This window comes from Diabrotica undecimpunctata, chromosome 7, assembly GCF_040954645.1.
Source record: "Diabrotica undecimpunctata isolate CICGRU chromosome 7, icDiaUnde3, whole genome shotgun sequence".
NCBI classification, from domain to species: domain Eukaryota; kingdom Metazoa; phylum Arthropoda; class Insecta; order Coleoptera; family Chrysomelidae; genus Diabrotica; species Diabrotica undecimpunctata.
The window spans coordinates 51,391,002-51,404,417 of record NC_092809.1 but is presented as its reverse complement, the minus strand read 5'-3'; positions in this window follow the sequence as shown (position 1 = coordinate 51,404,417).

The window sequence follows — 13,416 nt, the reverse complement described above, 5'->3', positions numbered from 1 at the left end:
TATTATTTTTTTAATCATTGTTAATGAGTGTTTTTTATTATTTACAATATCGTTATAATCTTTGTTGGGTATAAAGTATATTGTATATTTTCAATATATGCATATACAACGCTGCCTTTAGTATGGCAGTCAATTGCAGGAATCACAAAGCGTCACTATAAATATTACATTTAGATTTGTGAATTAGTTACTAATATACATGTCATTATTACTGTTGCTTTTTGCGCATACGATAACCTCTATACAGTGTGTCCGTAAAGTATGGAATAAATTTGATATTTCCGGATATATTGGGTAATTTAAACGGGCCAGCATACCTACTTTAGTTAATTTATTCCCCAGTAGAATTAATCCTGGAGTTTTTGATGAAAGTTTATGGTTGCAACAGAATGGTGCGCATCCGCATTATGCTGCATATTATTATGTTAGAAGGTACCTAAACTTTTGAGGATATTTTGTTAAAATGAAATCTTGTAATCAATGCTCAAAACCCATCAATGACGAACAAATGAGGAAAGCTCCTAGATGTGACAATTGCCGTGTGGTTTTCTATTTGGAGGAGAAATGCTCCGGTCTTTGTGCAAGTGAACAAAGAGCCATTGTCGTTCAAAACGGATAATTTTGTTATTCTGCGGAGACTGTGTGCTCTTTTTCAAAAAATGTTTTAACTAACAAATTCATTCAGCTAGAGGAGCAAATCAAGTCTTTAAAGGAGGAGCTAGATGCAGTTAAGCAACAACAGCAGCAGTACGTTGGTGGTACAACTAATGTGGAAACAATATTGCACGAGTTTGAGGATCATGCTGAATGTGCTAATAATCTGATGGTGTATAGCATCCCTGAATCAACAAGTAATAATATTCAAGAAAGAATAAATGCTGATAACAGCGTAGTTACTCCCATTTTCAACAACATTGGTCTTGCTTAGAACGATGTGGTGAAGATATTACGAGTGGGGCAGACATCTGATGGCAAAAACAGGCCAATAAAGGTGGTAACCAAATACCGACATTTAGTCATAAGCGCAATCGCATTGAGGATGGCATAAAAATAGGCTACGATTAAACGAAACTTCAACAGGAACAGATTTAGACTGTTTTGAAAGAGTTGCGTGCTCGAGAACAGAAGGGAGAATCTGACTTGATTATTAGATTTACAAAGATTTACATAAAACCAATCGCAATAAACACTATGTCTGTATATTATCAGAATCTTGGAGGAATACGTACTCGACTCAATGAACTTCGAACCTCCATCTTTCAATTCAACTATGATGTCATCATTCTGGTAGAAACTTGGCTCAATCAAAATTATTCAGATAATGAATTGTTAAACTCTGGCTACCACATTTTCAGATTGGATCGTAATTTAAGAACTAGCACTAAGCAGCGTGGAAAAGAAGTTTTAATTTTATTACAAAACCATTTTAAAACTTAACAAATCAAATCTGACATTAATAATGTTAAGCATATGTTTGTTCAAGTGGATTATAAATGTGCATCAGTTATCTTGGGTGGAGTGTAGTACATTCCTCCAAACTCGCCTAGAAGAAGATATTTACCTTAGTCATTGCTCGACAGTTGAAACTATTAAAAACAATAGGCCAGATGTACCTGTATATTTATTTGGCGACTACAATTTACCACTAGCTTCTTGGGCTTACTCAAATGTAGTGGGCTTGCTCGTTGACTGCCCACAAAACTATCCAGCAAAGCTGATATGAGAATGCTTCTCTTACCTGAACCTGAGGCAATCAAATATTATACCGAATTAACGTAGAGTATTTTTGGATCTCATTTTCCAAAGTATTGAAGACTATCAGAAATTGTCAGTGAATGAGGCAGTGGACACTTTGCTTTCCAATAACTTTCATCATGTGGCAATTACTTGTGATCTTAGTTTTAATGGCAATGTGAAATAATAAGATTATAGTACTACATATTTTGACTATCGTAATGCAAATTTTGTAGGTCTAAATAATTGTTTTTCTTCAGTTGACTGGAATATTGTTTTTGATAAAATAAATAATAATATCTCAGTAAATAATTTTTATGAAGTTCTTTCTAAAGCAATATCACTCTTTGTTCCGAAAAAAACATATAAACCTTCAAAATTTCCTCGTTGGTTTTTTCCTTATTTAAAAAAACTTGTTATTTCAAAAAAAAAACTGCTCATGCTAGATTCAAACATACTCAGTTAGCAGCTGATTATACCTTATTTTCAGATCTTAGAACACAATGCAAAACATTAACAGATCAATGCTACAGATCTTATATCTCCAATATTGTAAAATCTATTCACTCAGACTCAAAACCATTTTGAAACCATATAAACCTTTTGAATAAAAGCCACGGAATTCCAAATGTCATGCCTTTTAATGACTTGTTAGCTGAATCAAGTGAGAAAATAGCAAACTTGTTTGCGAGCCATTTCTCTAGTGTCTATCGCTCAGACAAAGTTAATTTAACTTCAATTTTAAAGTAAAAAATTCTGTTGACATTCCATTTATCCAATTTTCACTTTCTGAAGTCTTTGAGTCTATATATGGTCTAAAGGATAAACTGAGTTATGACCCTGATAATATTCCTACATATTTCTTAAAAAGATGTGACTACAGTATATCCAAACCTTTATTTATATGTATTATTTAATTTATCTTTGAGACTACACACCTTCCCTAGTAAGTGGCGTGACAGTTATATAACTCCTGTATTTAAAAACCGTGACAGAGACAATATAAAAAATTATAGGTCGGTTGTTATGTTATCTGCCATCCCTAAACTTTTTGAACTAATTCTAAACAAATATCTTACTTGGCATTGTAGGAATCTCTTGATTAATGAGCAACATGGATTTAGACAGGGAAAATCTACATCTACAAATCTTGTTTTGTATCATGATTACATTATCAGGGCTTTCGAGGATGGGTACCAAGTGGACTCCATCTATACTGATTTCTCGAAGGCCTTTGACACAGTAATCCATTCTTTACTCATATTTAAATTAATATGTATTGGCTTTCCTGAGTGGTTTCATTCATGGTTAAGTAGTTATCTCGATGAAAGAATTCAGTTTATTTTTATAAAGAGTTCACTTTCAATTCCTATCTTTGTCAGTTCAGGAGTCCCACAAGGTTCGCATGTGGGTCCTCTTCTCTTTAATTTGTTTATTAATGATATTTCTGAGGTAATAAAAGTTTGTCAGTTTTTGCTATTTGCTGATGACCTTAAGTTATATTTTAAAGTTTCAAATCTATCTGATTGTCTAAGGATTCAGACCTTACTTCCCTGTATAACTGGTCTCTTTCCTATGGTCTCCACTTAAATAAAGATAAGTGTTTTGTTATATCCTTTAGCAAATCTTAAAATAATGTTGTGTTCGACTATCACATTAATACAAGCCTTCTATCAAGAGTGACTGAAATAAAAGCTTTGGGAGTGATATTTGACAGTTCCTTGTCATTTATCCCCCACATCAATAATTTGTCCAATAAAGTTTACCGAAGTCTAGGTTTTATCACAAGAAACTCTCGAGATCTTTCAGTACCCACATATAGAATTTAATATCCTACTTTCGTCCGTGCCATCCTGTCTAATGCTTCTATAGTATGGTCACCATACTATTTTAACCATATTCAGACCTTTGAAAAAATTCAAAATAAGTTTCTCCGGATTTGTGCTTATAGATTAAACTTAAGGAACATGTCTTCGGTAGAACTACGGTAAAGGCTAAATATCAGTTCCTTAGAAGACTACAGAACTAAATGTGATCTATGAATGATATATGTGAAGTTTTTCTCCATAAACTACTTGACCATACCACTGACTGTTCTGATTTATTTAAGTCTTATCAACTTTAGATGTAATACTAGAATTCTTAGAGACATGCCTTTGTTTTCTATAAAACATTATCACACTAACGAAGTATGGCAAATTCTCTCCTATTAACAGGATTCAGATCATGGGAAATGACTTTAGCCAATCTCATGATCTGGTGGATATAAAATCTGTAAGATTTCAGCACTGTTTGACTGAGTATGTTAGGAATCAAAGATGAGTGACATTTAACTTGGAGTATTCATTTCATTTCATTTTATTAAGATCATTTCATTTTATTTTATTAAGATCATCTAATTTTATTTTATTAAGATCATTTAATTTTATTTTATTTTATTAAGATCATTTCATTTTATTAAGACCTTCAGGAAATTTAATTTAATTTATTAATTTAATCATTTGTTTAACAATAATTATTTAATCATGATTTAATACTTAGTTTTAATATGAACTTTTATTATGGTTCGCATATTTTATTTTTGTTAAATTTTGTAAAATGGGATTATCCCGTAAATAAATAAATAAATAAATAAATAGACTTATTGCCTTACTACCGGTCGTATCCAAAATTATTGGGAGACATATAAAAGCCCGACTTATGTCCTTTCTCGTTGAAAACAACATTTTATCAAAAGGTCAGTTCTATTAAAAAGGGTCTGTTCTATTTATTAGATAAAGGCTTTTTATCTAATAAATGTACCAGCGATGCCAGCGATGGTATATTTTCTGTACTACACGAGGTGTATCAAGCACTAAACAATAATCTTTATACTGCCACAATTTTGTGTGACTATGCCAAAGCTTTTGATTGTGTAAATAACATTTTGATAAAAAAACTAAATTTCTATAAAATTCGAGGTATTTCTTTGAATTGGTTTCAATCTTACTTGAGGAATAGGAAACAACTAGATAGAGCAAATAATACTGACTCTAGTGAGAAAAGCATTGTATGTGGAGTACCACAAGGTTCAGTACTGGGTCCTCTACTTTTTCTTATCTTTATAAATGACATCACTTACTTAAAAATTATTGGAACATTTTTTCTTCTTGCTGATGATACCATTATTACCTGGATGAACTCTAATATTGCAACTCTTCCAGCAATTTTAAACTTCTTCCTACTGATCTACTTAAAATAAACCTGGTCCGACTCTAATTTACTCTCTTTTAACGTGCACAAAACAGTAGCATTATTCTATAAAGGAGCTCTTCAACCCTTTCTTCTTAATAAGAACCAGATTAGTATCGGTGATTCTGTAAAATTTCTTGGTATTTTTATAGACATCAACCTTAAATGGTCTCTTCATATCGATTTGTTAAGTAAGAAAGTAGTCTTAGCTTGCTATGCAATAAGATCTGTTTCGAAGGAAATCAATTTAGCATCTTTTAAAATAACATAATTTTCTTTTAAAAATCAACAAGGAAACTAAGTTCCTGTAGCTGGCTGTATACTATGTATCACAAAAAAATCTGTTAAAATTATTTATAAAAGGTATATAAATTAAAAACCCAAACGGGCTATGTCATGAAGACAAAACGTTTTCGGAATCTATATTCCATCATCAATGTCTAGGTGTACATGTTTTGAGCCACTAAATTTATGGGTAAAAACCAGTTAAAAGTTATTGGTTACAATTTGGTTTACATTATTTAGTCTTATATATTAGGATGTAAAGTTATCAGTGGATTTGATAACATGGCAACGTAGACTCCACATGAAGTTGCTGGTCCTGAGACAAAGCACAGAGCACTTGATGATAGTAACTCAATTATATATATATATATATATATATATATATATATATATATATATATATATATATAAAAGATCCGTGTGTGTGTCAAAGGGCGATGGAGCGTGCTATGTTAGGCGTTTCATTACGAGACAAGATCCCAAATCGCCAGCTACGACAAAGAACAGGAGTGGCTGATGCAGTAGAGAGAGTAGCAACACTGAAATGGAACTGGGCAGGTCACGTGGCTCGAATGACAGATAATAGATGGACAAAATGGATACTGGAATGGAGACCAAGAAATGATGCCTACCGAAGCAGAGGTCGTCCACCAACACGTTGGACTGACGATCTAAAACGTTGTCATAGGAATTGGATGCAAGAGGCACAAGATCGAAATAGATGGAAAATTATGAGGGAGATCTATGTCCAGCAGTGGATAACCGAAGATTGAATGATGATGATGATGATATATATATATATATATATATATATATATATATATATATATCATCATCATCATCATATATATATATATATATATATATATATATATATTTATAAATACATATATTATATTAAAGATTCCAATAAACTTATTTCTAAAATTAAAAACATTTATCTACCAAATATCTATAAATTAATATCTTTAGATGTCATTTCACTAAACACTATCATCCCAATAAAACTTATCACTGACATTATTAAAAAGAAGTGAAATGACATAAAAGAGTACACTAACATCCCATTGCAAAAACTCCATTCATCTGTAGATATATCATTAAACTCAACATACTTTTTAAATAAGGACGAAATATACCAAGAAATGGATGGATGTGCAATGGGTGAAAGTATTTCTAGTGCCATTGCTCAACTGGTTCAGAAAGATTTAGAAGAATCTGTCATGAGTCATTTAGATTTTAATGTAACATTCTTCTACCGTTATATCGATGACTGTATCTGTGCTATCCCAACAAATAAAATGAACGAAATTTTAGATAATTTTAACAGTTATCATCCAAAACTAGTTATTACTATAGAAATTGAACAAAATAATAAAATAAATTTTCTGGATATCACCTTACATTGCATTAATAACACAGTTAAAACCATGTAGTTTACAAAAGAAACATGGTCTTTACGATATCTCAACTATAAATCTCATCATCCAATCTCCCATAAGAAGTCTGAAATTATACAGGCCATTTGCAATAAAAAAAGCAAAAAATGCTATTCTAAATAATGCATATCCCGAACATCTACTCGAAACTAGTTTCAAATCAAGATTTAATAAATTTTACAATACAAATAACAATAAACCCAACAGTATCAAGACTACGTATACAACTCTTCCATATATAAAAAGTTTTTTCGAACAACTAACAAACCTTTTAGCCAAACATAACAAAACAGTGACTCACAAAGACAACAACCTTTTAAATAAATATTTCACAAAACTAAAGACACAAACTCCAAAACTCAAAAAATCACATGTTGTTTACCAGATTTGAGATACCGTGTATTAACTGTGAAGGAGTCTATATCGGGCAAACCAGTCAACTGCTTCAATCTAGAATTCGTTCCCACATATAGGACAAGAACAACACCACTGCGCTCACAAAACATGAAAATGAGAAGAAGCTTAAATTTGACTTCGAAAACATCAAAGTTTTAAAAACCGAACAAAACAAAAAGAAGCGGGAATGTAAACCAATAGAAATAAAAAGAAATACCAACGCAATCAGTGACAAAAAAGATACACAGAACCTAAATAAAATATATTTCAATCTGATTTAAATAATAATAAATATAACACCATAAACAACTCTTAAAGTCATAACATATCTCCACTTTACCTTTTTCGAAAACACCAACGATACGCCCACATAAAAATAATAATTATATACTAATGACAGTAAACCATTAAATACCAGATATCAATTTTTACTTTAATTAATTTATTATTGTCAGTGTCCCGGTTTACGTTTTGGTAAGTTTTATATATGTTAGAATAACTTTTTGTTCCTAATCTTGTACATTTTAGAATCTTGACAAAGGCAAGGGTTTCCTGTCGAAATGTTGATTTCAATGGACAATAAAATCTCGTTTCCAAATTTAATATTACTCTACTTTATATTTACCCTACACCCAAGAAATACTAATTTTATATTAAATAGAGTACGGTTCAAGAAACATAAAGCTATAATATATATATATATATATATATATATATATATATATATATATATATGATCTGCTTTTTCTTACGTTTATATTAACCTTTTTATTTATTTAATTACTTTAATTAATTATTTAATTAATTATCTAAGTGTCGCAAAATCATACATAAAAAAATAATCTCAGGGCGCCTTTTTATTATACAAAAAAAAATATATCAGCTTAGGTTATACTTATCTTTTCTCGTGACTTCCAGTATCTCTTAGTTGTTCCTTATCGGGATAAAATAGGAAAAGGAAATAAATAGAAATAACATAACTAAACAATTACAAATATCTTTTATTATCAAAAGAAATAATATTAAGATTTATCAAATAAATTTCATGGGCTTAACTGTTCCAATGAAAATTGTACCACATAAGATCATTTTAGTCTACCAAATATATTTTTTTTATTTAAACACAAAACCACATCAACCGCGCAGGGTTATTAGTGGATATAACAAATACATGAAATATTACATTAAATAAAATTGAATAACTTGATGTCTTTTAAATAGCTTAACACTGTCGAAATTTTTTTTAGTGATAACTGTCTTGAGATCATCATCTGTGAATCCGTGGGATCTTCTTTTTTCCTTGAATTGAGGTCAATCAAGCAGGATGTGTTTCACAGTCAGTGGGTTAGAGCAGCTGGAGCAGATAGGTAGTGGTTTTTTTGTTATTAGGTATTTGTGTGTTATTGCAGTATGGCCAATTTTTAAACGATTAATAATCACTTGGTTTCTTCTGTTTAAAGGAGTCTCCAGGACATCAGTTATTTTTGGGCAAATTACATTTAATTTAGTACCTAATTTTTCCCAATAATTTTGCCAAGTATTAATACAGTGGATTTTAACCAGGTTTTTTAGATCGGTGTACGGATATGTCTTCAATTTAGCAGGATGATTTGAGTTCATTCGACTTTTGTTAGCGAGTTCGTCTGCTTTTTATCGGTTTGTTTTTTATAACATTGATAAAACAACATAAACAAGAAATTTGGATATAAGTAAAATAATTGCACTTCATATGAAAATTTTGAAATATCGAAATCTTTGTTCATATGTTTTTGTACTCAAAATAATATAAAATTCTAAATATTATAAAAAGAAACTTTTTTTCAATTTATTAAGCAATATTAATAATATTATCCTTTAAAAAAAAACTTTTATAAAATTTATGGTATTTTAAAATAGCTATAATTTTTGACCTTCTGATGGTATAGAGAGTCTTTTATTTGAAACAAAAAAAATTTTTTCTCAAAAAATTATTGACTGACCTTTTTATTCACACACGACGATGTCTCCTTTCGACCAAAACAGCTCCCTCTTGTTGATTATGTTAGGCTACCAATCAAAGCCTTTTCCGTTCTAAGTATCAAAACTATCAGCATACCAGCAACTCTTTCTCCTAAACACTAGCAGGCCTCTTTTACCAGTACTCGTTCAACAAACTCCAAAATTCTCTCCTATCTTTCATATACTAACAATCTCCTAAGACCCAAGTATTTTTTTTACTTGGTGTGGCAAATATTTTTAATAGTTATAGTAACAAAAAACACCACTATGTTACTAGTAAAGTTTTTTGATATTCTAACTCTACAATTCTAAGTTACGGTAAGATCAATAATGTTTTAATAGATAATATATGGTAGCTAATTAGAATTTATTCTCTTTCAGCCCTGAAGAAGCCAAATTAATTCTCTTTGGCGAAAACTTTCGGCGAAACAATTGATACACATTAGAGTATTTCTTGCAGATTTCCCCAATATTTAAGAGTTTACTATTTAACTAATCTGCAAAGATTAAATTTCTTTTCTATATATATATATATATATATATATATATATATATATATATATATATATATATATATATATATATATATAAATATATATATATATATATATATATATAAATATATATATATATATATATATATATATATATATATATATATATATATAATATATATATATATATATATATATATATATATATATATATATATATATATATATATATATAAAACTAACAACTTTCACCCAAAGATCTTTATCAATCTTCACTATTATGAAAATAGTTATTTTTATTCACTTGTTTTAGTTTAATTAGAGAAATTAAGCACAAGCATAACAAACACATGTGATCAACTTTGAGGTTGTAGTCCTAATGGTTTTAATAGGTGTACTTATTATTCCCGTTGTTGTTTCATCTTTACCTCTCTTCTATTTATCTACTTTATCTTCTGGTTCTTGTTTTATCCTAACACAGCTATCTATTGGGCTCTTCTTATTAATTTGACTCTTGTCATATGGACTGTCTGGATCTGGCTTAACAATATTTTCAATGTTCTATAGTTGCAGACATTAGATTTTTCACCACCCTTATGAAGAGGAATAATAATGGCAGTCTTTAGGCACTCTGGAAATATACCTTCTTCAAAGGAATCGTGCGACTCATAATGCAAGGAAAGATAGATGGCAAAAGAAGCATCGGAAGAAGACGAATTTCATGGCTCAAGAACCTGAGAGAATGGTTTGGATGCAGTTCAAAACAACTTCACACTTCACGTTATTTGAGAGATTTAAGAAAATTTTTATGGATAATTCATCAGTACTACAGGAAGATTTGCTTTTGATACTACTGATTGTTTGGATTAGTTCAGATTTATCAACAAGTCTTGTAAAGAATGAATTCGAGGCCTTTTTTGAATTTGGAAGATAGGAAATAGGATCTTGTTGTGGCAAAATAGCTAATGTTTCAGGGTTTGAAAGAGAAAATGTTTGAGCTGTGTTAGTTTTATTTCGAAGATCGTTTATTATGGACCAAGTTTCCCTAGCAACATTTTTAGAGCTTCCCAGACGATTCTCATAGTACATTTTTTTCGCTGTTTTGATAAGTTCCTCTTAATTAATATAGGTTCCTCTGTACCTGGAAATATATTCAGTGACAAAGAAATTGGTAGTAAATTTCTTGATGTACAGTAGGAACGCATATTCTTGGCTGATATGCGGATACCTTTGGTAGTCCAGGGTTTTTGATGTTTTGACTTAATTGTAATTAAAGGAAATGCCTTATTGAACATACAGACAAGCTATTCTAAAAAATCACTGAAAGTATAGTCCACGTACACAGAGGGAAAGTGCCACCTAGAAGTCAAGCACAAATTTTGGAATTTACGAAAGTTCTGAGCGGAAAAAATCCTACCTAAACGTTAGGTTTTCGAGGATTGTTTGTTAAGAGTGTTAAACTTAGTATACACTGCTTTATAGTCAGAGAGTCTTGCATTAATAATTGTAGAACGTACATCAAGGGGTGAGAAATCTAAGACAAAACAATCAATTATGGTAGATGTTGTTTTAGTAATTCTTGTAGGAGAATTAACGTGAAACCATTTGATTCGAATATATTGACCAAGGATAATTGGGTAGCACAAGCCACAGCGTAATTAATATCCAAGTCACCGCATAGAGTCTTTCTACTTTTATTGGGCATGTGGCCTAACAAATTTAACAGGTTCTGAAAAAATAGTTCCGTGGAAAAATCAGGTGATTCAGGATCAGTGATCAGGATATAGTACAAAACAGAGAAGAGTAGAAAACTCATAGGAAGGCCTTTGTCCAGAAGTGGATACAAACAGGCTGAAGAAGAAAAAGAAAACTTTAATTATATAAACATTACTTAATACACTTCATAGTTATGTCTGCACTGTTCGCTAGTTTGCGATGAAATTTAAAAGTGGTATTTCACCCTAAAGTCACATGGCTGATACTTGAAAATACGACTGGTTCGGAGTCGTATTTAAAATATCTGCCAATGGTGCATTTACGAACGAATTATTGATACAATTTTGGTCTTTTTTTATGTGAATCATCTACAATATACATCTTTTGTTGTAGTTCTGTTCTTTTCCTAAAATCTGTACATTTTAAAAATCAAAAGAATGGCTATTTCTAGAGAATGCTGAGATAAAACTGTTGTGTTTAATTTGTTGTTTTGTACACGACGATTGTGTGCAACAACCCTTTTACGTATAATTTGGTATGTTTGCCCAATATATGTTGAATCGCCGTCTTATCAGTTTAGTTTATAAACAACATCCGACAGATGATATTTAATAAAATTGGGTTTAAATTTTGAAAAATATTTTTGGGATGTTGTTGACGATTTATATTCATCAATGTTATTTTTTGCCAAAATTTTCGATATTTGTTTAAATTTCACTTTACTTTTCACTTGAATATTCACTTTACTACTTGAATGATTTTGTGGAAACTAAAACGTTTTTATTTATTCCTAACTTCCATTTATTTCCTACTTCACACTATTACAGTAGATAATTTAATTTTATATCGCCATAGTATTATAATATATATAATATTATAATTATTATATTATATTATAACAAGAGATACTCGTCGTATGCAAGCTGAAAACTTTGTCGTAAACTTGCAGATAAACAGAATCCGTTATTTTTGACTGATTATTGGATACTGATTGGATATCGATAATCTTGCCTGAGTAAAGTTTCGATTGTATCAGATAATAACAAGGGGGATTATTATCTTTCAAGTAAGAATTTACTACGCCCTTTTTTGACCCTTGCCAACTTAACAATTATGTTGTCTGGCTTAAAAGAAAAACAAGCCGCGTAGCCCCTCGCAAAGGAATCTTGTTTTAGGTAATAATCAAATATTACATTGTATTTAAAATTATGAATTTAGAGATTATATTAAAGAAAAAACAGAAAACAAATTACACTCTAACCTTTATGATCCAAATTTTCAGATATTGAGGAAAAATTCGTGTTATAATACATTTTGCGCTACACAAAAATAATATAATCAATACCCTAAATACATATTTAGATTGTAGTATAGTATTGGACCTCTTTACATTAGACCAACTGATTTTTCATGTTTAATTTAGCCAAAAAAAGACGCATTGTATTTTTTTAATTTATTATGTAACTTAATAACATACAGTTGACCCAGGTTGGGTCACTACTACATTATATCTGTGTTAGCGATGCCAACTAATTGAATTGAACTGAACTCTGTATATCTTCTAATCTCTTTCGATTTAAATATGCGACTTGTGTTGTTTATACAAGGTCTTAAAATATTAAATACAGTCCATCCGCTACAACTATACATAAGTATGACATTATTCACGAAATATTTCTTTTTATTACGTCTCTTTCCTAATCACATTAACTAAAACGATGAACTTAAGCTGACTATCCATATCCAACAACATACATTGTCATGAGACTAAATAGCTCATGAAGGTAAAGTCCTGACGGGACTGTGACATGGGACAGACGGCACGAGGTCTCATGTCAGAAATATAGGTTAAGCGTTAAGCACTTTAGAATAGGTTATCATCATACTATATTACTGAAAGTAATAATAATAAAGATGTACAACAGTCTCTATTAAACATAAGTACATGGCGCAGTCTTGTGGTCAATGAAGCCTGCTTCTTTCAAAATAAATGAGAACAAGAAGTTGTTAGAATTAGAACAATATGGAGTTTAGAATACCTCAACCATTATCATTTGAAGGTATTGAAGGTATATCAAATAGTCATTTGAAATTTACCTCTTGGCCAGTGGCAAGGCCGAAAA